This window comes from Microcebus murinus, chromosome 20 (genome assembly GCF_040939455.1).
Source record: "Microcebus murinus isolate Inina chromosome 20, M.murinus_Inina_mat1.0, whole genome shotgun sequence".
In the NCBI taxonomy this organism is placed as follows: Eukaryota; Metazoa; Chordata; class Mammalia; order Primates; family Cheirogaleidae; genus Microcebus; species Microcebus murinus.
Genome location: NC_134123.1, coordinates 8,238,002 through 8,265,533, shown reverse-complemented (window position 1 = coordinate 8,265,533; position 27,532 = coordinate 8,238,002). Strand labels below are relative to the sequence as shown.

At 36.7% G+C, this 27,532-nt stretch overlaps 1 protein-coding gene across 2 annotated transcripts in view; it reads right to left on the bottom strand.

The window, feature by feature from the left end:
• The window catches only part of FTO (FTO alpha-ketoglutarate dependent dioxygenase), a 365,665-nt gene that overhangs the window by 280,210 nt on the left and 57,923 nt on the right, over window positions 1–27,532 (bottom strand). The gene's annotated exons all lie outside the window — the stretch shown is intronic.

Here is a 27,532-nt window from a genome sequence, read left to right as displayed (position 1 = left end):
CCGCAGACTAGCACACCAAAGAGTGAGGAGGGAAAAAACCAGCTCTGACAATTTCTTTGTGTCAAATGCCAACCAGTCGGTAAACACACACAACATTAAAATGCACTTTGGAGTGCAGGTAGAAGGAGCTCTCGTTTGACTGTCAGATCTGCCTAACTGCTGCTCCCCGGCCTGATGTACAGATAAATCCACACAGCTGGGCCCTGCCGCACACTGCTCAGCTCACACACTTCTTTGCTGTCACACTTGTGTCAAATACATCAAGCTGTTCACAAATGCCACATGGAAAGCCAGAGAGAGCAAGAAGCCTCAGTTCTCCCATCTGGCAGGAGGAGTGCACGAAGACCCTCACATGGGGGCTACTGCCCATTCCCACAGCTCTAGCAAGCAAAGAGGGCACAAAACCTACGCAAAGCACACTGCAACTCAAAACCATAACGGTTTGAAGTTAGATGTCAGAAACCACTCCAGCCCTAAGCCTCTGCTTCACTGCGAAAAGTTAAGCTCTATCTGAGCTTGCATATCTTGTCAAATAGAGACATGGTTTGAGAGTATTACAGTAATTACATAAAAAGATTAACTGGATTATGCCTCATAATGTAAGGGTATATCTCACCTAAAAATGAAGTGTATTTTTCGTCCCATCCCTGACTCTTTAGCCTTGTCAAGATTGTGCTGCTAAGAACACTTATTCTTTATCCATTTATCATTTTCCACATAGTACTTTTTGAACTATGCAACATATTGTGTCCAGTTCAATAAAAATTTAATTTTGTTACCTAAGTCTTCTCAAAATACAATCACAAATAATGGCTAATGAATGTTCATTGTGAAAATAATCGTATGCTCTTGTGAGAGTTTTACACAGTAAGTGGGAAAATTGACCTAGTTCTTAAACAGGGTGTTGAGTGGGTAAGGAAGACTTCCCTAAGGAAGACACATCTAAACTAACACTAGAAAGATCAATAAGAAGTAGCTAAACCAAAAGAAGTATAAATAAATATTCCATATGGACATAGTCCACACTTGCTTTAAATTTAAAAAAAAAAAGGGCATTTCAACCTTTCCCACAAACTCAGCATTCCCTATCCTATTCACAATGAAAATATGGCATGGTAAAAATAAACAGGATTTGAAGGCAAGAGTAGAATTTTGAGTGCCGACTCTATCACTTCCTAGATGTGGTACCACACCTAAAGTCACCTCTCTCAACCTCAGTTTCCTCATCTGTAAAAACGCTAGCCCTAAATCATGTGTCTAGAACAGTGGAGCTAGCATTGGAACTCAGAGTTTGTCTCCTTAGTTCATGGTTTGCTATACAGACCCCTCCCTGCCATTGGAATGCCCTTTGCCTGCTATCTGCATAGTTTGTAGTTTGCAAAATACAGTAATATATAGGATTAATTTGATTTCATCTTCACAATGACCCTATGAAACAGTGTTTTTAAACATTTATTCCTGGTCCACTATGTGCCAGGGATGTGCTTGGGACAAAATGATGACCCAGATATAAGTCTCATCCTCAAAGGAAAAAAAAAAAAAAGGAAGAGGATAATAACCTCTTCTTAGCAGATATATTAATAGATAGTCCTATATCTATTAATGAAATTGAATTTGTGTCTTAAAAACGTACCACAAAGAAAACCCCAAGCCCAAAGCCTTCACTGGTAAATTCTACCAAATATTTGAGAAAGAAATAATAATAAGTCTACACAATTTAATCCAGAAAATTAACAGAAATCAATCCCAAAACCAAGCAAAAAATATTATAAGAAAATTATAGACCAATATCCCTCATGCACATGAACATAGAAAATATTAACAAAATTTTAACAAATTGAATACAACCATGTATAAAAAGGGTAACACATCATAACCAAGTATTCTCCCAGGAATGCCTGGTTGTTGTAACATTCAAAAACTACATAATTCCTCATATTATCAGGCTAAGAAAGAAAAACTATATGGTTACCTGAATACATACAGCAGGAGCACTAGACGACACCTAACATTGACCCTGAAAAATACACTGGGCAAACTAGGGAATTTCTTCATCCTGATAAAGGAATCTACAAAAGCCCTATAGCTAACATGGTACTCAGTGGTGAAACAGTAAATGATTTCACTGTAAGATCAGGAAAAAGACAAGATGTGTGCCATCACTCCTTCTATACAAAATTAAACTGAAGGTTCTAGCTGGTGTTAAAGGGCAAGGAAAAAAATGAAAGATACCCAGATTAGGAATTAAGTTTTAAAAAAGTAAAACTGTCATTATTTGCATATGACATAAGCATCTATAGAGAAAATCCTACAGAATTTACAAAAAAGCTATTAGAACTAATAAATAAGTTTAGCAAGTCTGCTATATCAATATATAAAAATCAGTTTTATTTTTATATCCTAACAACCAACAATCTAAAACTGAAATTTTTAAAAATACCATTTATAGCAACATCAAAAATTATAAGGTACTTAGGGATAAAGTGAACAAAACGTTTTCCAGATTTATATAAAGAAAACTATAAAAACATTGCTGAAATAAAGAGATCAGAACACTCAATAAAATGACAAATTGTCCCCAAATGTACACAACCCCAAAATCCCTGTAGGCTTTTTTGAAAAAATTGACAAACTACTTCTAAAATTCATATAGAAATGCAAAGATTTAGAATAACCAAACAACATTGAGAAAGAAAAATAAATTGGAAGGACTTCACTACCTAACTTTAAGACTTATAAAACTACAGAAATCTAGACAGTGTGGTACTAGCATAAAAGTAGAAGAAACAGATAAATGGAACAAATAGACAGTCCCCAATAGATTCATGCCTATATGGTCAATTGATTTTTGACAAAGATTCAAAGTTAATTCAAGTGAGAAAGAATAATCTCCAAGAATTAGATATCTATTTTTTTAAATTTTCAATCCATACCTTGTACCATATATAAAAAAAATCTCAAAATGAATATATGTTAATATATACTGACATGGAATCTAACTATAAATATAAAAACTAAAAACTATAAAACTAGTAGAAGAAAACATAGGAAACTCTTTGAATATTTAGGTTAAGCAAGGCAAAGATTTCTTAAATATGAAACCAAAAGCATAATCCACAAAAGAAAAAACAGCAATAAAACATCATCAATTTTAAAAACTTCTGCTCGTAAGACTCTCAAAACTAACTCATATACACTGCTTTAATGAAAATAAAATGGTCTAACCACTCTGGAAGACAATCTAACAGTTTCCTAAGAAGTTAAGATATATACCTACAACATGACAACACATGTCCATACAAAAACTTGTACACAAATGTTCACAAGAGCTCTTTTGAATATGCTATTACCCTGTCTCCTAGCACCTTTTTTTCTTAATAAGAATCTTTCTTTTGTAGGTAATCTGCATTTTCTTTGTTTTATAGTTCTTAAAGTATGTATGTATGTATTTATGTATTTATTTATTTATGACACAGGGTCTTTCTCTGTCTAAGCTAGAGTACAGTAGCACAATTATAACTCCCAGTGGCCCTGAACTCCTGGGTTCAAGAGATCCTCCTGCTTCAGCCTCCCAAGTAGCTGGGGCTACAGGTACACACCACCATGCCAGGTTAAGTTTTTTATTTTTTGCAGAGACAGTCTTGCTATGTTGCCCAGGCTAGTCTCAAACTCCTGGCCTCAAGAGATCCTTCTGATTTGGCCTCGAAAAGTGCTGAGATTACAGGCTTGAGCCACTGTGCCCAGCCAAGATTTATTCTCTATATATCCCTTATTTTGTACAGTTTCAACATGATAGTACTACTCAAAGTATCCAAGGCCTCATATTTTTCTTTAAATAAGGAAAATTCTTACTCTTGGCTCTTCAAATATTGTTTCTCTACCCTGACCTTCAGTGTCTGTTTTTCTGGAATTCATACTAGACATATGTTGGAACCTCTCCATCTATCCTCCAAATCTCCCAATTGCCTTTTCCCCCCTATCTTCGGTCTCCTTATGCTATATTCTGGGTGACTTCCTCAGTACTCTCTTCTAATTCATCAATCCTCTTTTTAATTATGTCAGCTCTAAAGTTCATCCCATCTATTAAGTTTATTATTTCTATGACTATATTTTTCATTTCCAAGATTTGTAACTGGTTCTTTTTCATGTAGCTGTTCCTATTCCATTTCTGCATATTTTGGGGACATTTTAAAATTTCCTTTTTAGCAAAGTGATGCTTTTATTTATCCTTTGAGTATCCTGAACATGCTTCTTTTAGTCTTTGACTGACTTTTCCATAAAGTTAATCTCATCTATAGTAAATTTTTGTTCTCATTGCTGATTGTGTTAGCTAACTTTCTTAGCGTTTTCTTCAAGTACTTTGGTATTGTATTTTGAAGGCTAATTCTGAGTGGACAGGCTTTTTTTCTTCGCTTTTTTCCCTCCTCTCTGTCTCCATCTGTACTCGCCTTTCCCTCAATGGTGGTTCTACAGCTGCTTCCACCAGGACCCTCGGTCCAGCACCAAGCCCCACATAATGGTGTGTAGAGCACCACGTTCTCTCCTCAGTATTCTCTCCCTGCAGTCAGTCAGCCTGATGCAGTTTCTATTCTCGAAGTTTCATCTGTCCTCTCCTGCCACTCAAAACTCCCAACTCCATATAAACTGTAGCCTCCACGTGGAGGCTTTTTTCAGTCTCCTTTCATGAGAAGGACAACCTCACCCCTGCCCTTGCCTTCAAGCAGTGAGCCTGGTTACAGTCCCATCTCAAGTGCAATGGGACTTCCACGCCCGGGGACTCTGCAACACCATGGCTTCAATTCATTCAGCTTATTGGCCATTTATGTTTAGTTCCCTTTGCAGTCCACAACACTCTCTTGTCTGTAGGCCTAGTCATGACTTTTTTTATTTTATTCTTTTAATGTATTATATCTGCCATTACTATGTATTTAGAGCAGAAGGTATGCACAAACTGTGAGTTTATTGCACCATCTTTAGGATAAAAATTCCTAGCAGGAGATTCACTAGGTCAAAAGGTATCCTCTTTAATTTAAGACTTCTGATTCACATTGTGAAACTGTCTTCCAGAAAAATGGTATCAGTGTACATGTCTATCAACAGATATTAATCATGTCTTAATATACTCAAACACTATTTACTATTTATTATAGCTATTATCACACTTTTAAATCTTTGGCAAGTTTATAAATGAAAACATAAGTTCTCTCACTCTAATTTACATTTCTTTGGTAGGTTGAGTAACTGTTCACATATTTATTGACTTTGCAGTAGCTCTTTTGTGAAATGCCTGTTCATGCCTTTTGTCCATTTTTTTCTGGGATATTTATCTTTTCCTGTTCTAAATCTAAGAATTTATACTTTATCTGAATGTAAAGACAATGAATCTGGGTTTTATCCAATGTGATGAGTTAGAATTTTCCTTCTTTCTCCTGTTATTATGAGCACCTTTCTAACAAACTACTTAGTCCCTAGCACAGTTGACCTCTCTTGCATCAAGCTGTATCATATTTTCTAGCATTTTTAAATGTTCTCCACAAGACAGCACCTTCACTATAACTCATACTTCTCCAAATATGCCACAAAGTTAGCTATAGCGTTCCTTACTCTCATAAACTTTCTCTTATAAGGGAAATTTTTGAAAATAAATAAAAACCACAGGTCCAAAATACTATACTTCAGTTCTTCATATAATTTGAGTACCAAAATCTATTTGTCTCACTAGCTTGGTTTAAGTTCACACCTATAAAATCATCAATTTTAAGAATGTAGTCCAAGTTTAGAAAGAGAAAGGAAGGCCTCCTGAAGAAAAAAATTTCTACGATCAAAAGCAACTAAACAAGATCAAAAACGAAATAAAGGCTGGGAAGTGATGTGGGAAGAAATGGAACTTTGGGGGAAGGGCAGTTTATCATATTCTGAAGAATACATTAACATCAAAGCAATAAGTCAAAATAAAATAAAATAGTGGATTCTTTCCAAAGTACCAAAGACTCAGAGAGGACAATTCTAACTTCTTTTGACCCTATTCACTGCAACTGCCTTGCAAACTGTAATTTCCCTGAGCCAGCTCTGAGTAATTCTGCTGAAGACAGAGGTAACTACTTACCCAAGATTCTTCCTCACAAGCAAATACTGTCCATAACTTTGTAAGTGAATACAAGACCAAAGGCAATACCATGCCAAACCATAAAAGAGAGATAACAGAATGAATTAAAACTTCTTCACTGCCATTCTACCTACATTCTAGCTCCAAGGACCTAATTAACACCCCTTGATGTTTCCAAGAGATGAAACTCCTCCTCTTGGCCATACCTGTTTGTATTTAAAAAAAAAAAAGGGAGAGAGCTAAATTCTCTCAAACATATTTCAGGGTACCTTCCACCTTGAAATTTTATACTTTGGAAGTCCACGCAAAGGTCAGAGGATGGAGCGCCATGAGATTTCACTATGTGTCTTGCCCCACTTAGCATTATGATCAAACTTAGCACTTTCCTGCTACCAGTCCAACCGTAAACAATAACACTCAAGACCAGCAGGATTTCTGATTTCTTTGTAATTTTACAAAGCTTTGACCATTAAACCATTATCAAACAACCTGTGATGGGAGAGCAGATTACACATGATGTTGCAGTAAATTCACCTGTAAGTGATCTCAGTGACTGTCCATTTAATAATCTTCTGCTCTCTATTGTCCCTCTCTGGCTTTCTGCTGTTTCCAAAGCAAATGCTGCATAGATAGACATTTGATATTTCCCCCTGTGTAGCCACAACTAAATTATACAACACATGATATGTTACTTTAACAACAAAATCCCTTAGTGCTGACACAGCTATATCAACTATTAGTTTTGCCTAGTAGTGAAGAAAAGTTTAAAAAAAATAAAAGAATAACTTATTTAATAACCATTTTAGAAGTCTATAATACAAGATAGACATTTCTTTTTGTTTTCATTTATCCATTCCCAAGATTCCAGGAAGTCAATACACATTCTTTATTATCATGATTTCTTGATTGAAACATTGCATAAAACTCTATAATTTCATCAGCATGTATTTAATCTTATTTTAATATGTGCATTTTATGTTCTCAAGTTTCCTCTTCCATTATATCACTAATGAAAAATTACCACTGCTGGCTTGTCTGATAAAAAAGTGAGTAATAATTCTAATAAAACTATTCTTCTGCAAATACACTAAGGCTTACAACCTAACCTAGCCATCACATGTGTAATTTCACTATGCTGTAAAATACAAAACTCTAATCTGGCACGTAATAACCAAAGGACCAGGCTTTCTACTGAGTTATTTGCATTTTAACGGCCGATGTATAGATATCTCTTTAAGTGGCCACCAACAACAAGAAAACAAGGTGGGAGAAAATAAAGGTTAACAACACAAGCTCCAGAACCACACCTTATCTGTTCTAATCCTGCCTCTGCTACTTACTAGCTGTGTGACCTTGACCAAGTTTGTTAACCTTCATGTACCTCAGTTTCCCCATCTGCATCCTTTCTTTTCCTACAAAACTTCCTGAAGAACAATTTAAGATGTATGCCCAGAATTCTCACTGTCTCTTTTTGCCCTGACCCCCAATATGGTCTGGCTTCTATTACTGCCATTCTACTAAAACAATTCTTCCCAAGGTTGATAACCATATCTACTTGCTAAAATCCGACATTATCCTCTTGATCATTAGGGAAGCACTGGGCACAGTTACCTACATCTATTCCTCAAAATCTTCATTTCTCTTGATTTCTATAACATACCTTACCTTTTATTTTTCTAGCCTACGCTCCCTTTTACTCGGTCTCTGTTTCAAGTCTTTCTTTCTCTGCCCTTAATAGCAGATACTCCCTATCCTTCCCCCCTTCTTATTCTACAAAACATTCTTCCTTTAGGCAATCTCATCTTCTTAAAATGAGTTCATTACAGATAACTCTCAAATCCTCATCTCTAGCCCAAACCTATATTTAAAACTGTCTCCAGGATATTACAACATGAAAGTCCTCACCAGCACCTAAGATTCAATAAGACCAAAATCAAAGTCAACATTTTCCTTTCCTGACTTTCTTAAATCTGTTTCTCCTGTTTTTAATCTTAAATTAATGTCATCCCCAGCCAGGCTAAAAATGTTGGAGTTCCATTCCCTTGCTCCTTCTTTCTCATTTCATTCACATTTATTGACTGTAGAAGGCACTTTTATCTAAGCTAACTCTTTTAATCCTCACAAAAACCTTATGAGAATGAGGCAGATATCATTATTGCCATTTACAGAAGTGAAAAGCAAGATCTAGACATACACTATCTGGTTCAAGATCACAAAGCTAGTAAATGTCAGAGCTGAGATTTGAATTCACATGTCTTGTTTCAAAGCCCACGCTGCACATTATAGTATTAGGTCATTAAATATGAAATATCCAATTTCAAATCAAAAGTGTAGCTTTTGGCCGGGTGCGGTGGCTCACACCTGTAATCCTAGCACTCTGGGAGGCTGAGGCAGCCAGATCATTTGAGCTCAGGCGTTCGAGACCACCCTGAACAAGAGGAAGACCCCATCTGTACTAAAAAAAAAACATGGAAAGAAATCAGTTGGATAACTAAAAATATACAGAAAAAAATTAGCCAGGCATGGTGGTGTATTCCTGTAGTCCCAGCTACTTGGGAGGCTGAGGCAGGAGGATCGCTTGAGCCCAAGAGTTTGAGGTTGCTGTGAGCTAGATTGACGCCACGGCACTCTAACCCAGGCAACAGAGTGAGACTCTGTCTCAAAAAAAAAAAAAAAAAAAAAAAAAAAAGCATAGCTTACTATATCTCATACAAGAAGCAGTATGATTAATCAAAGTGAGAGCCTAAACACTGTTTATACCAGCAGCGAAAAAGCCTGAAGAGCTAGTGGCAATGAAACCACAAATGGCATTTTCCACTGCTTATTGAGAATTGAATATTTTTCCTTGCAAGAAGTGGTCCAAAGCCTGAAAGAAGTGTCAGTCAGTTCGTGCAAGGTCTGGTGAATATGGTGGCTGACAGAGGCTTTCCAAGTCCAGCTGCTACACTTTGAGCAGCACTGTTTGTGCAACATGTGGTCAAGCATTATCTTGCAAGATGATTGGCCTGTCTCTACTGACTAATCTTGACTGCTTAATCACTAGCATCCTCATCATTTCATCCAATTGGTAGCAGTAGACATCTGCTGTAATAGATCAACCAGGTGTCATGAAGCTGTAGCTGATAAAACCAGCACTGGACCGCCAAACAGACACCATCAGATTTTTTAGCAAATATTCGGTTTTAGACTGTGTTCCGGCACTTCATCTTTATCCAACCATTGTGCTGAACGCTTGCAATTGTCAAAAAGAATCCATTTTTCATCATACATAACAATACTGTGTAGAAATGGTTCATCTTTATGTCATGACAGCAAAGAAAGGCAAACTTTGAGACTATTTCTCTTCTGATGCTCATTTAATTCACGCAGAACCCATCTATCCAGCTTCTTTACCTTGCCGATTTGTTTCCAATGGTCCAATATTATTGGAATAGTAATGTCAAACCTTGCTGCTAATTCACACGTAGGTTGAGATGGATTTACTTTCAGCTCATCATTACCTACCTTGGTGTCAGGTCACCCACGTGGCTCATTTTCAAGATTAAAATCACCAGAACAGAACTTCTCAAGCCATCAACATACTATGCATTCATTAGCCACATCCTTCCCCAACACTTCATTGATATTTTGAGCTGTCTGCACCATGACGGATCTCATATGCAGAAATAACAAGAATTTTTTATTTATCCATGGTTTCACAAAAATTGTTCTAAAAAAAATGTGAAAGCTAATCACAGGCCAAAAACATGCATTTGAAAGATTGGGATGTACCTTCACAATAAAAATAAAACAAAAGTGTCGAAGTGAAATGTCAAAGATATCAATCATCAAATTTAGTACTTAAGGAAATCGGACATTTCATACTTAAGCTTTAAACCTAAAGGTGCACATTCCAGCAATGACCTCTACTAAGAGTCAGGTTCCAAGGAGACAACAGTGATCAAGGTAGGACATGGCCCCTGCCTTCATGGAACTCAACACATCATAAAAGTGTCTGACAATTAAACCAGCAAATTGTAATCAAACACAGAAAGTTCTATGACACAGGATGCTAGGAGTGGTAATGCAGCACCTAACTGAAAAGATGGGACAGGCAGCTCTCAGGAAAACTTTCTAGTGGAAATGACATATGAGCTGAGAACTGAAAAATTAGTAGGTGAAAGGAAAGGTAGTTAAAAATGTTCCAGAGATAGCATTTTACCCATTGAGATGACTACCATAAATAAATAAATAAAACAGAAAATAATAAATGCTGGTGAAAATGTGGAGAAATTGGACCCCTGTATACTGTTGATGGGAATGTAAAATCATGCAGCCACTATGAAAAATAGTCTGGCCATTTCTCAAAATGATTAAAAACAGAATAACCATATGATCCAGCAATTATACTTCTGGGTTTCTACCCAAAAGAATTAAAAGCAAGGACTCAAATTAAGTATTTGTACATTCATGTTCATAACTGCATTATTCACAATAGCCAACCCAAGTGTCTATCAATGGATGAATGGATAAATAAAATGTAGTATATATACATACAATTGAATATTATTCAGCCCTTAAAAAGAATGAAATTTTGATATATGTTACAACACAGACAACCTTAAAGACATATTAAGTGAAATAACTGAGGCACAAAAAGACAAATACTACATGATTCCATTTACACGAAGTTACCTAGAATGGTCCAATTGATAGAGATAGAAAATAAAATGGTAGTTGCCAGAGGCTGGGGGAAGGTAGAAATGGGGAGCTATTGTTTAATGGGTACAGAGTTTCAGTATGGGACATTGGAAAAGTTCTGAAGATGGATGGTGGTAATGGTTCCATAACAATGTGAATGTACTTTAAATGCTTCTGAAAAATGGTTATGATGGTAAATTTTACATTATGTGTATTTTAGTATATTTACCACAATTTTTAAAAAGTTTTCCTAACACTATGAATAGTATGTGTGAAGGTTAGAAAGAAAAAAAAAAAAGAACATGTTGAATTTGAAGAAATCAAAAAATTCAGGAAGGCTGGGGGAAAAAGACCAAACCACTCATATGCAGCTGACATTATTTCTAAACTAGACACTATCTTAGACATCTGAGGCTACACACTGTTTTCCAAATGGAACAACTATGTATGATTTATTAGCATCATGGAATTAGAAAGGGAAAAAATGTTAACTGCTTAATCAGAAATGAGAATCTTCTCCAGCTTCAAAAGTAGGAAAGTTTCATCAAACTCCAAGAGAACTATACAGTTTTTCTAGGCTAAGGGTGCAGAGGAATCTTACATTATTAAGTCTAAACCACAAAGAGTCTAGCAGGTCCATGACAGCTCTCTGAAAAGACAAGCAGTACTTGTTGCTTTTGGAGAACAACCTAGCTCATGAAGGGGAAAAAATGCTTTTGCCTGTTTCTCTGAATATTTCGCAGATCTGAGTTCATGTTGCAGTTCATTAGAGCTCTGCCTATTAGTTATATTATATGCTAGGTTATGCCAATGATTCCATTTTCAGAGTATCTCTCCCATCCATAAAATTCAAGGCAGGCTAAAATCCGGCATATAAAATCCTGACTTGAGAGAATGTGTTGGTATGTATATAGATGAGCATTATATAGATAGGTAATAATGAATAATTTTAAGGTATACAGTTATAACAGATTTTAAGAAAGCTTTCATCACTTTGCAATATAGTTCAGCTCTACAAATGTACTACAATCTTAAACTCAAATATTTCATTTCCAAAATGAAATCTGGCATGTGATTAATTTATTCAAACACCTGGTTCTTATTACTTACACAATACGCTTGAATGGGAAAATATAATGCATTTACACACTTACTGATACAGGACAGAATATGCACAAGTAAGAGGCACGTACCCAAGCTTGAATCTGAACAAGACTCATCAGATTGTAATTTCCTAAACTCAGGAATCTGTACTTTTTTACTCTTAATTCAGGGCACATATTTTACAAATATTGATAGAACATCACTTGATAGCGAAGAAATGTAGCACATTGTGCTGCTACTTGTTGATCTTCATACCAATCCTGTTGACTCCAAACAAAAGCATGGCATTTCTGAACACATACAATTTATGGTTAAGTGAAGAAGGGAGACTGAATGGGACAGGAAAACAAGGGGTCTGCCCTAGAATTACCCAATCACATTGAATCAGAATAACACATCTCTAGATTTGCTCTCCCATAAACCAGAAGCAATGAATAATTCAGTGTCCTTGACTGGTCTGAACCTCCATCACTCACTATGGAGTCTAGACTCATTTGCCTTCTCTGTCATATTATATTTATTGGCTTGATTTAACTATAATTTCATTTGACCCACCTAGTCTGCTAGGGACACACTATACTAGCAGTCTAAGATGAATGATGTTTATATTATTAGTTAAATATACCAGACTTACAGATGAGATATAATAGACAGGAATAAAACTTGGAAGCTTAGAAAAAAAATTTCACCTGCCAACACTGCATTAATCTCATCCATTCTTAACAATGTCAGTCCTTTTTCTGTTCAACATTAGGTCTCAAATTTAATCTGCTGAAACTACATGAGTCAGCTTAAAATGAACAATCAGGTTTCTCCTACTGACAACAATTCCCCTGAAACCAAACACAAAAGAAACTTTTAAAAAATTATTTTTTTAAATCTAGTTGGCCAATTTAACTTGGGCCAACAGGTACATCTACACCTAGTGTTTAATGATAGCAAATCCTTAGTTTCCTTATCTGTAAAATGAGTGGCAGTAGGTGACCTCTATCTAGGGTACCCTTCAGGGTGATTTTATGACGACCAAAATCAAAGTAAGTTAGCAAATATTGGTTGCATTTTCCATTAAGAGCAACCTGTTGTCCTGCTTTGCCTCTTCCAACAACAGTTGAGCCATTTTCAACTGACTTTTTCTCAGGCCCATAAGGTAATGCCGTGGATGGCAAGCTCCCCACCCCCACCCCCAGACATGCAGGTTGTAAAGCAAATGCTGCTGCCCTAGAAATTGAAGGTGTATGCCTTTTACAGGGATGATGTTTCTAAACAACCAGTGTTTAAGTCACACTTAGCCTCTCTGCCAACTTAAGTCCAAGCAGTAGGTCAGGAATAACTAGCTTAAAGTTAATGGTTTCAGAATACCAGCTATTAGCAATTCACTTCGCTTTTATGTTCTCCCACTCCATTTGTGACTGTTACCTATTAAAACTTTGGAGTAACAGAGACTATCCAAGTGCATCACTGAATCCACAGCAGTCAAAAGGAATCTAGAATAATGCAGACATTCTAAATGCATAACTGATGTTTGTGTTTATAAGAAAGCACATTATTTCATAAAGTAGATGAGATAATCTCTTCTGAATCCTATTTCATTCCAGAGCCAGAGTTGAATTTTCTTATTTTATTTTCATTATGCTCTAATCTGCCAAAAGATACATAATGTGTGCTGCCATTATGCCTTGAATCCACAGAGTCAAAAATGCCTGGAACCAAAGAACCATGCCACTCTGAGCAGTACACATAGCTCACTCCTCTCTTAGCATTTCTCATAGCTCAAAAAGTGCAGTTTTCTCATTTATGGCCAATAATCCAACAAACACTTCTGAAGAAGGTTCATCATGAAAAAAGAATATGTGTTTGTGTGTGGAGGTGTGTGCCAACTTTCTCATGCAACCCTCTGAGACCACTAAACAGTTTTTTCTCTATTCCAAAATATATTCCAAATACATCCACATCTTCCCATCTCCACTGCTACCCTCTTGGGGCAAGCCACCATAACCTCTCGCCAACGACACTCCAACAGCCTCCTCCTGACTCTCCTCTTGTCCACTGCCTGTGGTCTATTCTCCACCACGGTCCAAGTTACCTCTTCTGAAAAGATCAAAAACCGTGTCATTCCCTTGCTCCAAACTTTTACCTTCTTAATCAACTCCAACTGCACATAGAACAAAACCCATACTCTTTATCATGGCTATCTTTCCTAATCTTAACAAGTCTCCCCTTCATTCACCATTCTTAAATCATATAGGCCTTTCGTTCCTCAAGTAATATTCCCTGAACCCACAGACATTGTGCAACTTTCTCTCTCTCATCAATTCATTCTCAAACTGGCCCAATCCCGGCCACCCTATCAAAACAGCACTCTCAATCCTGGTCACTATTTTATATCCTATTCATTTATTTTTACTTACTTATTATCTATCTCTCCCAGTAGCATTTAGGTTCCATGAAAGCAGAGAGCCAGTATATCTTCCTTTCTTCTTTCATTCAGTGATTATTTTGTGTATACTTTGTGCAAAGCGTTGCTCTAGTTAACTAGGAATAAGTAGTGAATCAAGGAGGCAAAAATCGTTCTTTACGTGCACCGACGCTCTGCCCCGTTCCTCACTGATGTTTTATTGTGCTTCAGTACACTCTAAAAATATTTTTATTAAACCAATCAAGTTACTCATGAACAAAATCTATTGAGACTGGTCACATACATATAAGTATTATATAAGCTATGAAAATGTCAAAAAGCTCAGCTCTAACCCAAGTATTTAGAGCTAAGTGCTATCCAAAGGCTTAATATTGACGGCTTCTATAAGAAAAAACTTTTGCTTCCCAATCCTAACCTCTTTCAGTTTTTCATGGAAAACCCAACCCCTCTCCACTTCTCCCCACTCTGCACCCACACACACACTATAGCACCTTGACAGAGGGAAATGAACTAAGTTAACTGACACATTGAAACAGTTTTGATGTATGTGAACACATTTGCAATAACTGAATTCTAACTCCAAACATAGTCTAATTTTTTTTCTTTAGTCTGGTTTTGTTTTTTAACATAAGGAACATCATTTTTCTATTTAATGACTGGTAATGAAACCTACTTGGCAATTACCTGTTAGATTTGTCACACCCAATTTAGCACTTCAGCAATTATAATAAGTAAAGCTCAAATGGGAAATCACTTAAGCCTAGTCTCCTTTTTGCTGGTAGGATGCCCTGAGTCCCACCCAGAGGAGCCTATCACTGCCAACACCTTGACAGCTCACCTATTGTCAGGTCTGCTGAGATATGCCTGCCTATCTTTCCACCAAGTCAGGGAAGAGGAATCCTGGAAAATCTCAAATCCAACTTTCTTGTTCCACCAAAAAGCATTCCCTCTTGAAAGTCACCATGTAACTAATCCATACTCAATTCATATGCTGAATATAGTTTAAAAATATATATACAAGGAGAGCCAAATGGGAGTATTAGCAGTTTAGGTATTATTTATTTGATGTTTAACATTCAGTTGTCTACATGATTTCAAAGAGTTTTCAAAGTGTAAAGTATACAGACAGCAAGCACACTATTAATATTTGACTTTGCAGAGCCCCCTGGAACAGAACCATGTACTGAAAAGTATATAAAATCTTTAAGGAAGAACAAGATGCTATTAATACTGACTATCAAGATCAAGTACTCATGCTCAATACTCACCTATAAAGCAGTGGTATCTAACTAGGTTTGGCTGCTCATTACAAATGCCTATGGAGTTACTGTTTTTCAATACAGTTTCCAAGGTCCCACGTCAGCTTGGATTTAGAATCTCCAGGAGTACAGTCTGGATCCCTGTGTGTTGTTTCTAAAGCCCCAGAGGTAAAGCGATGATTAATCAGGATTAGAAACCACTGATCAACACAACCTAAAACCTGAACTCCAACGTCATCAGAAATCAGGCAGTTAAATGAGCAAAGGAGGTGGGTAAAAGACATAGGAAGTAATGTAGTGTGCAATCAAATTAAATTTTAAGAAAATACTACATGCCCAATTTTGTCTGCTGCTGCTGATTTTGTTACTTTTGTATTTAGACAGTAACTCCTTGAAGCTAGGGACCACATCTCATTCATTTCTGTGCCTGGTAGAGTGTCTGACATACCGTAGGTTCAATCAATATTTGGGGGGTTGTTTTTTTGAGATAGGGTCTCACTCTGTTCTGCTGCCTTGGTTAGAGTGTAGTGGTGTCATCAAAGCTCACTGCAACCTCAAACTCTTGGACTCATGTAATCCACCTGCCTCAGCCTCCTGAGTAACTGGGACTAATACCACGCCCAGCAAATTTTCTTATTTTTTCTGTAGAGACAGAGTCTCACTATGTTGCTCAGACTGGTCTCGAACTCCTGGCCTCAAGCAATCCTCCCAAAGTGCTGGAATTACAGGCATGAGCCACCACACTTGGCCTGTTTGTTAAATCACTGATAAAGATGGGATGATACAACTATTACATATCCATAATAATTAAAAATAAAAAATTTTAAAAAGAAAAGATGAAGTGAAATTCAAACTCTCCTGACACTATTAGAACTATCAGGGAAACTCCTTATTCATTCATTCAACCAAAACTTACTACATACCTAGTATGCACAAGGCTCAAAGGATGCTAGTTGAATGAGACAGACGAGATTCCTGTACTTGTAGCACTTGTATTTTGGGAGAATGGAGTAAGAGATAGGAATAAACATTCACAAATAAATAAGCCAATTTCAGACAGTGATGAGTGTCATTCAGCTTTAAAATGGCTATATTTTGGCTTGAAGGTTTTTAAGCCACACACAGCCAAGTCCATGGAAGTTACTGGTTTTAAAGGAGCTGAAGAATACTCACCTGATCCTGAGGTTGGGGAGAAGGTTTGAGAGTTATACACCTTGAGCTCTGCCACTACACCAGCTGAATGACCTTGGACAAATCATTGAATCAATCTGGAGGAATTAGATTAAATGATCTCTAAGACTTTCTAGCCCTAAGATTTTATATTCTATTAGGAAAGATGCATTAGCAAAATTTCACACACCGTGATGGTTATACCCACCCTAGAGTCCCCGGATACTTTTCGAGGTGCCATTCCTCAATTGGATTCCTCAATAGTTGGCGCTTGTCATTTACATGTTATTATAAACTGAAAATATTTTCCAAACATTTCATGAGTCTACCTCTACAGTTTACCTAAGGCAAAACCACAGGCTCAGGTATTTCTTGCCACAGTGCAATGGCTACTGGCATGTCCAGACTAGGTTATGAAGCTGGCACTGTCGCCAGTCCTACGGCAAAGGAAACCAAATATAGAACTCAAAGTAATTATGGAAATCCAAAAATTAGTTAAATTCCCTCATTCAATAAACATTATTAATAAGAGACTACAGGAAGCCAAATACTAGTCTAGGTCCTAGGAAAGGAAAAAAAAACCCACAAACTTTTCCCATAAGGACTTTGATTTAGTGCAGATTCTTAAGCTGGATTTCAGAGGCTTCATGAGCCCTGTGAAATTATATGCAAAGTTCTGGGTATACAGGCACTTTTCTGGGGAGGGGGTCCATAGTTTTCACCAGATTCTCAAAAAGGTCATACCGTGACTACTACACAAGACACTTTAAACAAGCTCTCTCTTTTAATTGCCATATGAATCCTATTACACAAACGAGGAGACTGAGGTTTAGAGAGGTGATGTGCCAAGACACAGCCAAGAAGTGGCACAGCAGAAATGTGAACCCTGATCTGCCAGTCTCCACAGCCTGTATTTTTACCTCTGTGCTAAGCTCACTTACAAAACAAACAAACAAACAAAGACTATCCTGTCAGTGACAATGGCAGGCTCAAATCTACTATTTTCTAGAGGGTGCAGGAGACAACATTTTAATTTTTCAATTTCTATCTTCAGCCCCTAGAATATGACAGAAGAAGTACGAGAGCCCAAATTGGGGTTGATAACTTTAGGGATCCTTTCCATTCAGAAGTCAAAGCACAGGAATCTCCTTAGGCAGCCCAATCCCAAAACCACTGTCCTACACATCAGGATTACTTTTACTCCACCCCTTGAACTTGGTGGGAGTGTTTATCTCACTTTCCTAACTTGCCTCTGGGCTCAAACTCTTGGCTTTGACCTTTTATATTCACACAAATGGCTGCTTCCATTTCAGGAGTCCTGTTGAAATTTGAAACATAAAAAAGCAACCTGAAAATTATGTGCTAAACATGACAGAATCTGAAATAAAGAAATACCCATTTATGTATTGTGGCATAATGGAAAGAATATGGTCTTTGGAATCAGGATTCAGTCTAATTCTCAGGACTACTACCATTTAGTAGCTGTGTAACCTTGGGTAAGTTACTTTACCTCTCTGAACTCTGATGACTCAATTTGTAAAACAAGGATAATGATATTTCAGATTTTAATAATCAACAAAGATTTAGTGAGTGCTTACTATGTGCCAAGCTTACTATGTTCTAGGCTCTAGGGCTACTGTTGTAAATGTGACAGACAAGGTTCCTTCCCTCATAAAGCTTATATTCTAGGAGAAAGAGAGAGAGAAAAATAGCCAAATAAATAAATAATAAACTATGAAATGATTTTAATAAGATCAATTACATTAAAATAATAACAGCTAACAGTTCTTGGTTATATACAATGTGTCAGAAACTATTATAAAAGATTATAAGTATTATCTTATTTAATTCTCACAATGGAGGGATATAATATTATTATTTCCATTTTATAGTTAAGAAAACTGAAGCCCTGAAAAGTTAAGCAATTCATCCCAAGCCGCCCAGCCAGTAAGTGGCAAAGCCATGAATGCAACCCAGACAATCTAGCAGATAATCTGCATGTAACCTCACTCTACACTAAAATCACTAGATTTTATTTTCATTAAATCACTTGATGCAATGGAGGTAGCCTGGCTGGTCATGGAAGAAACATTGAGCAGGTATCATTTTAGGTAAGACACAAATCACAAAAAGCCAGGCCCAAAGTAAAGATCTGGGCAAAGGGTAAGGGTGTTCCAAGCAGGAAGAGCAGCAGGTACAAAGGCTTGAGGAAGAACCAGCCTGGTGGCTTCTAAGGACAGAAGGAAGGCCAGAGAGCCTGGAGCACAGTAGGCAAACAAGGAGAGGGTGGTAGATGAGTTCTCAGAGATATGCAGAAGATGGGCAGATGGTGCTGAGCTTTGTGGCCAGAGTAGGACAAGGGTCTCATTCTGTGTGTAACAGAGTCATTGAAGGGCCTTATGCAGGGAGGTGAAATAATTTGATTTACATTTTTAAAATGAGTCCAGCTGATGCGTGGAGAATATATTATGAGAGGGAGAGGGCTGTGATAAGTCAAAGCAGGAAGACCAAAATTGGAGGTGCAGAAGTCCAGGCAAGAGATAATGATGGCTTGGCCTATCTTAGTAGTAACAAGTGGAGAGAAATGCAGAGGTTCAGGATGTAGCAGAAATTCACCAAAGGAATTAGATGAGGATTTATAAAACACCAAGTAGAGCATGTGACACACAGCAGGCATTTACAAATGCTAGTTACCTTCCATGTCTAAGGTTAATTAATAAGAGGTTTAAGATAAAACTATAAATCAAAACCAAAATGACTCTTTGGCACCCTTGCCCCAATTTCTCCAAAGAAGCCCATAGCCATAGCTTAGAGAGTAAACTGGGAGTGCACCAAATTCAAAACACAATGGAGAATTGATCTATTAAAGGAGCTGGATTGTTAAATTAAAACCGTTTCTCTGTGCCAAGCTGAAACACAAAGGCATCAGTCTTCTTTAACAATAAAGACCAGTTAAGAGGAGATTCCAGTTACACAATCTCCTCCTCTTCACCGTAAGGCACTTTAGATGGAATTTTTTTTTAATAGAAAAGACAAACTCTTGAGTAAATGTAATAATTGTTTCAATGATGTGCCCCAACCACCCAAGAAGTTAAAAAAAGAAACTGGAAAATTGGGATTCTTCTATTACATGATCAGTTAATTGCTGCCTCAAGTCCAGGCTACATTCACAGGGACAATGCTATTTGGGAGACCTGACAGCAATTCAAGAAGCAGAAAGATTGCCTTCCAAATATAAATAAATAAAGAAGCAAGCGAACAAACAAAACAGTCCAAAGGCTTGTAAATGAGGCTAACCAACTAAAAGAATTTTCACTTGTTGCCGAAAATAGGTTTTTTTTAAGAGTAGACTTTCCTTATAAACGTCTCTAACAGGAGGTCCGAGGGAGAGCTCAGACATCTCACAAACATCTGGGCTCTGCGGCACTTGTCATGCATTATTTTTCTAACAAGAACAACCAAAAAAACCACAATCACATTGATTTAAGTTAAACATTAATTATCACCAAACACAGGTTTTAAAATCTCCCTGTGCTTCTTTAATTCAAAAAATCATGCCTGAGGAATTCCGACTCTTGGGTAAAAGCAATCCCACACTGGGAGAGACATTTTCTATTCTAGATTGCCTCATGCAGCCTAAGTTCCAAGGTAAAGAGGAAATTAGCCTTGAAGATATAACCAATAAAACTCTTATTTCACGCTTTCAATTTTTAACTATTCAAATCTTCCTAATTGGTTTAATGCAATCGTTTGCCAAGGGTTCCACAAGATCAACACTATTTTCATAATAATATTATTTGCTTTTTTCACTGTGTTGACACTTCCACTGATGTTTCAAAAGGATGGTGGCGAAAATTGCAGGTGCCATGGCATAAATCAAGTCAGTGGTACTAAACTGCACTAGTGGTCGCTGTATTCTTTTTTTTTTAATTGACAAATCATAAATTGCATATATTTATGGGATACACTATGATGTTTGATACATGTATACATTGTGGAATGATTAAATCAAGCTAATTACCATATCCATCATCGCATGTACTTAGCATTCTTTTGTAGTAAGATAATTTAAAATCTACTCTTTTAGCAATTTGGAAAGATACGTTATTATTAATTGTAATCACCATGCTGTGCAATAGATCTCAAAAACTTAGTATAGTGAATGCATGGTATTTTTTACCATACATTCCAAAATAAAAGAAAAAAAAAGTTTCACTTAAATATGTCCTTGATGAAGCAGTAAAAATTATTAATTTTATTAAGTCTTGAACTTTAAGTAGCTGTATTTTTACTATTCTGTATGACAAAATAGGAAGTATACACAAAGCACTTCTGAGAAATTCCGAAGTGAAATGGTTGTCCCAAAGAAAAGCACTTGTATGATTTTTGAGTTGTGGGCTGAATTAGCCCCATGGAACACCATTTAACTTGAAAAAAATGGCTGATAATTTTCTGGTTAATCAGACTTGGGTATTTGGCAGACATTTTCTCACAAATTAATGAAAATGTCACTTTAAGGAAAACAACTGACCATATTTGCTGCCAATCATAAAATTCAGGTTTTTCAAGCAAAAATTAGAAATTTGGAAAACCTGTATTTGTCACCTTGAGCTTGGCAGCCTCCCAATACATAAAAGACTTCTCTGATAAGTGGTGCTATTGATGTCTGTGACTTTTTTACATTGTATAATGAAATACATCAACATTTGGAAGATCTTGTCACTTTAAGGAAAACAACTAACCATATTTGCTGCCAATCATAAAATTCAGGTTTTTCAAGCAAAAATTAGAAATTTGGAAAACCTGTATTTGTCACCTTGAGCTTGGCAGCCTCCCAATACATAAAAGACTTCTCTGATAAGTGGTGCTATTGATGTCTGTGACTTTTTTACATTGTATAATGAAATACATCAACATTTGGAAGATCTACATGATTTTGCAAAATCACATATGTGTAGGAGATCCATTTAAAGCACAAAGTAGAACAATAGATTTTAATATAATAGAATAGGAAAAGTTAATTGATATAGCTTCAGATTCCACAGTACAATTACTTTTAAGAAATTATCATTTGTCTAAAGAAAATGTGCTATGTATACACAAAGGAATACTATTCAGCCTTACAAAAAGAAGAAAATTCTGTCATTTGTAAAAATATGGATGAATCCTGAATCTAGAGGACATTACACGAAGTGAAATGAGCCAGGCACAGATTTCACTCATATATGGAATCTGAAAAGTCAAACTCATAGAACAGAGAATCAAATAGTAGTTACAGAGGCTGGCAGAGAGGTGAGGGGGTTGAGAGGACAGGGAAAGGGGATGTTAATCAAAGGTACAAAGTTCAGTTAGGAGAAATAAGTTCTAGTGATTTACTGCACAGCACGGTGAGTATAATAATAATGTGTATTTCAAAATTGCTAAAAGGGTAGATTTTAAATATTCTTATCACAAAGAAATGAAAAGTATGTAAGGTGATAGATATGTTAATTAGCTTGATTTAATCATTCCACAATGTATACGTGTATAACATCACAATGCTGTATCCCATAAATATTAATATATATAACTATTATAAATTAAAAATAAAGAAAATATTTTTTAAAAAGAAACCTTCATTTGTCAAGTTTTTGTATAATATCAAAGAAGAATATTCACTTTTAACAGCTGAAGAAGGAATTAAAATATTCCCCTTTTCCATTAGTGTCTGTGTGATGCTGGATGTTGTTCATATACTTCAACCAAAACAACATATTACAACACCTGAACACAAAAGTAGGTATGAGAATCTAGCCTCTATTAAGCTAGACATTAAAGAGATTTGCAAAAAGGTAAAACAATACCACTCTTCTTGCTAATTCTTTTGTATTGGAAAATAGTCATTTTTCATTAAAAAAATTATATTAACATATAATGAGCTTTTTCTTTTGCTATTTTTAAATGAACAAAAATTTTCTGTAATTCCTTTGTTTTAGCTCCTAATACAGTAAATATCAATAGATATAACCCATATAAACAAAAGCTCTTTGAGTCTTCAATAATTTTTAGGAACATAAAAGGGTCCTGAAGCCAAAAAGTTTGAGAACGACTGGCCTAAAGCAAATATATAATAGCTACCTTCTCACCCACACCCTGCAAAAACAGAAAGCAGAAAGAAGACAAACTGAATTTCTTTAGACTTTATTGTGTAATTTGCTTAAGGCTCATGGGCCTTGCTAATTTGCATGTCTGATTTACTCAGAATCCTTTCTTCCTCCTCCTCTCTGGCAAGAAACCACAGACAAATTCCATTGCTATTTCACAACCCACACTTAAGCAGACTGCTATGTGGTGGTATAGACATGGAGCTCATCCAGCCTGGCAAACAGGGATAAGGAGCTCAACTGCAGGGTTTTCCCTCCCAGGGCCCTTTTCAAATACTAAATCCACAAAACTCAGCATTAGTTTGCTCAAAGCAAATAGTTAATTTGTGCTTTCAATAGAAATCAAAAGGACAAAATCACACAGCTAGAGTATTGGTTCAGCCCCCACACTGACCTTCCACTATCCCTTTTTTCCCAAGCAAGCAGATGTCTAAACCATGAAAAACCAACAAATCAATCAAGCCATAACAAATATTTATACTGTCTACATGAAAAAAAGAGAATAGTCATAAAAAGAAAACTAACAATACAGGTAATAAAATAAAAATGCCTTAGTAAACAGTGCTAGAAAAGTGTGAAGAAATGGGAAAAAAAACTATGTGCCAAAGTGATCAAGGATATGAATAAATGAGAAGAAGGAGGCAGAATATTAAAAGCAGGTAAAGGAGTAGCAAAGCTGAAAGCTAGGAAAGGACAAGACACTCAGACATCACTGATCAGAACTTTTGGCTAAAATTCAGTTTCAGCAGGGGGAAAATAGAAGATAAGGCTAGAATGATAGATTGTACCCTGATTATGGAAGGTCCCGAAAGTCAAGCTAAGTAGTCTGGATTATATCTGGAAGGTAATAAGGAGCCACAAAAAGTATTGGAGAAGGGCAAGAACACAAGGGAAGCATGTTTTTCATTTGTTGTTCTGTTTTTTAAAGACCAATTTTTTTATAATATGGCTGTATTAAAAAACAAAAATCAAGACTGGGAGCCAGAGGCCAGATAGGACAACTACTGAAAAAGCCCAGGTGTCTAGACATAAGCTGGACCTGAACAAGGAGATGGCAATGGAATGAAAAAGAATCAAGAGTTACAGGGAGGTAAATAGATCTGAAATCTAATTTGGTGCCAAGACAAGGTGACTAGGAAAGGTGGGGCCGTACCCAGAAATATGGAAGTCAATGTCATTAACAACACATCTACGGAGGGCCTACTAAGTTAGTTGTTGTGCTGGACAGTAAATGTAATACTTATTTGTAGGTAAAGATGTGGGATTTTAAACACCCTAGGGGAGAGGGGTAGACACGGTGGACAGGCAATCAGCACCCTTCCAATCTCCCAGTGTTGTTCCTTCCTATGCCGCAGAGGATGGAAAGGTGAAAACTACATTTCCCAGACCTCTTTGCAGGTAGGGCACTGGATGAAAACTAAGCTCTACCAATTTAATGGCCCTATGTGAGCTTCAGAAGGCAGAAATAAAATGGAGGCCATAATCCTGCTGTTTTGACTTTTTCTGCAGGCAACAGAGTCATGAAAACATTGAGGTTTTCTGCAGCAACATTCCAGGATCCAGCCATTAACTCTGTAGTTATCAAATGCCAGTTGTAATGGTGGTACCTTCCTGATGCCTGATTGCAGCTACAGCTGTGTGTCCTTACAAATCAACAGTTCTAGTAATGGCTTCCTGATTCCCAGCCTTCCTGAATATGACAGATTAGCAGCTCACCTGGCAAGCCAGTCTTTAAAACTGTTCCAGAAGCCCACCTCTGGAGGCTTAGACGTGAGCCCATTTCTCTGGCTGTCCTGATGACTTTATATGAACTTACTTCCCTATCTTACATACTTTCTGTTTCCTGCAACTAAATCCAGACATATACAAAGGGTTTAAGTAAAGGCAGAACAACCAAGTGAAAACATTTGATACACAGTTAAAAGAATGGAAGTAAAACTTGGAAATGAAGCCAGGCCAGAGCATATAAAAATAGGTACCACCTGCAGAGATGCAGAAGTCTGAGACCCCAGACCATATTAATCCATTCTCTAAAACTTCTACAACTCATCTGGAAATCAAAGAAAAATCCTCTTCGCTTTCTTAGGTAATTATAGCAACATCTTACATTCATCTGGAGCTTTGAATATAAGCAAAGGTATTTTGAAGAGTTTTCATTTCATTTTTACCTGGCATAGGAGACCAAAAGGGTGGGTACTGTAATGTCAATTTTAAGAAATGAGAGAATCAAAGCACAGAGAAGGTAAACAGTTTGCCTAAGGTCACAGAGGGTAAGTTAGTGGTCCAAGTAAAGTACTTCCTGCTTTAAACCTATTTTCTCCTGTTTGGTCTTCTGTCAGTTAATTCTGACCATGTTCTAAAGTAAACATTAAAATTGTTGGCATAGAAATATTAGGAGCCGAAGAGGGCTTGTAAAACCACAACGAATTAAATGGGGCCTAACTTACAACCATGGAAAAAATAAAAATTCCATGCGTAATTTTCTTCTCCAATTTTAACCTAAAATGCGGTGCTTGTGGCAGGCCCACTGTTCCTATGAAACACTTCCAACACACACAGTTCTGACTAGCAAGTGTCATCCAGTTATTCGGGCAGCTATTCATTTATTTTTCTATCATTCTACGAGTTGGAAAATTAACAGCATTGTGTTTACAAATCTTGACCAGGCGCTTACATAAAAGCTCGGATATGTTTATGTTACACACAATTCCGGTTTGAAGAAGCTCAAAAGCAAGTTAATATAAACCTATTCTGAACAAATGTGCAGAAAGTAGCCCTGTTAGACAGAGGTTAAGCTTTGACCTTCCCAACTTTTTCCACAGAATGTACAATCCATCACGTACAAAAACATACTGAAGATGTGAGGTGTTGGTAAGTACCCCTGTTAGTGAGAAATTCTGCTAATTATTATACCAAATAAGCATAGTTAACAGGCCATGGCCATAAGAGGGGCATGTTTCAGGGCATTAAATAGCTGCCTAGGGTGGAGAGGAATATATTACACTATGCCCTTTACCAATAAAACAATTTCCCTGACACCTAGAAATCCAGTCAGCTGGAGCAAGGTAACAAGTGTTCACAGCTCGCCTGTGTAGAGAATGATGCGTTAGTGCCACCTAGTGACTTGCATGTTTCCATTTACAGAGTTCATAGCAACTGACTTCAACTTAACAGGTGTGGAAGAAACCATGTTTTGAGGACTCTTCAAACTAAATACGTGCACTCCAAACTCACATCAAAGGCCCAGAGTAATCGGTTGCTTTACAAGAATACATTTTATTTTGCCAATAATCTTCTGGCAGAAAGCCCCTTCAAAATTAAACCTTAAGAATGTCCTAAGGGAGGAAAAGAGAGCAGAGAGGTGGAAAATTAAGATTAACTAGAACTAAAGAGTTTGAATACTTAAGACAAATATAAAAAGTAGCAAACTTTACATAATATATTAGAATAATGAAATAGTTTTAAAAGTAGGAAAATGTACTTATCTACAGCAAGAGGTATTTCATAATAAAAGATCATGTAATCTCTGAGAAGCCCATTCCACCCTTTAAACCATAATTACTTTTCTACAGAGACTGTTTCCAAGCCATTGATTTACAATGCAGCATCAGATAGATACAATGAATGTTCTATACAAGTAGAGTGTAGTCCCAAAGCAACACCAGAGCCAAAAGAAAACAAACAAACAAACAAACAAAAAACCTCCTGTCTTTCTCATGTTAATGTTTTGGTGAAAAGAGGTCTGGTCTACAATTTTGCAGATGTAGTAATGAAGACAGCAAAATCACTGCCTCACGGAGTTCACAGTCTAATGGAAGAAGACAGACAAAAAACAAACAAGAAAATATTATATCAGATGATGATAAGTGACACAGAGGAAAATAAAAACAGAGTAAAGGGAACAGAGAATGCCAGCAGACAATGAGATGGGGAGTGCTATTTTAGGGTAATCAGAGAAAGTCTGAGAATAATAGGGACCTAAAGGAAGCAAGAGAACTAGCCATGCAGATATCTAGGGAAAGAAAGATCAAGAAAACAGCAAGCACAAAGGCTATGAGGCAGGAAGCACTTGCCCGGTAAGAGGAACAGAATGGAGACCAGTCTGGGTGTGTTAGAAAGGAGAAGGAGAATAGTAGAAGAGAAGGTCAGAGAAGCTGAGATATCATTCACATACCATACGATTTACCCTTTACAAAAAATATACAAGTCAGAAAGTATATTCACAGAGTTATGCAATCATCAGCACTACTTAATTTCAAAACATTTTCATGACCCCAAAAAGAAACTGTCTGTCCATTAGTAGTTATTCCCCAATTCTCTTTCCTCAGCTCCTGGCAACCACTAATTCATTTCCTGTCTCTATGGGTTTGCCTATTCTGCAAAGAGAATCACATAATATGTGGCCTTTTGTCACTGTCTTCTTTTACTTAGCATATGGTTTCAAGGTTCATCCGTGTTGTAGCATGTATTAAGCACTTCATTTTTTACTGCCAAATAATGTTCCACTGTATGGATATACCACATTTTTATTACCTAGTCATCATTTGATGGACATTTGGGTTGTTTCCACTTTTTGGCTATTAGGAATAATGTCGCTGTGAACATTCATGTACAAGTTTTATATGGACATATGTTTTCATTTCTCTCAGTAACT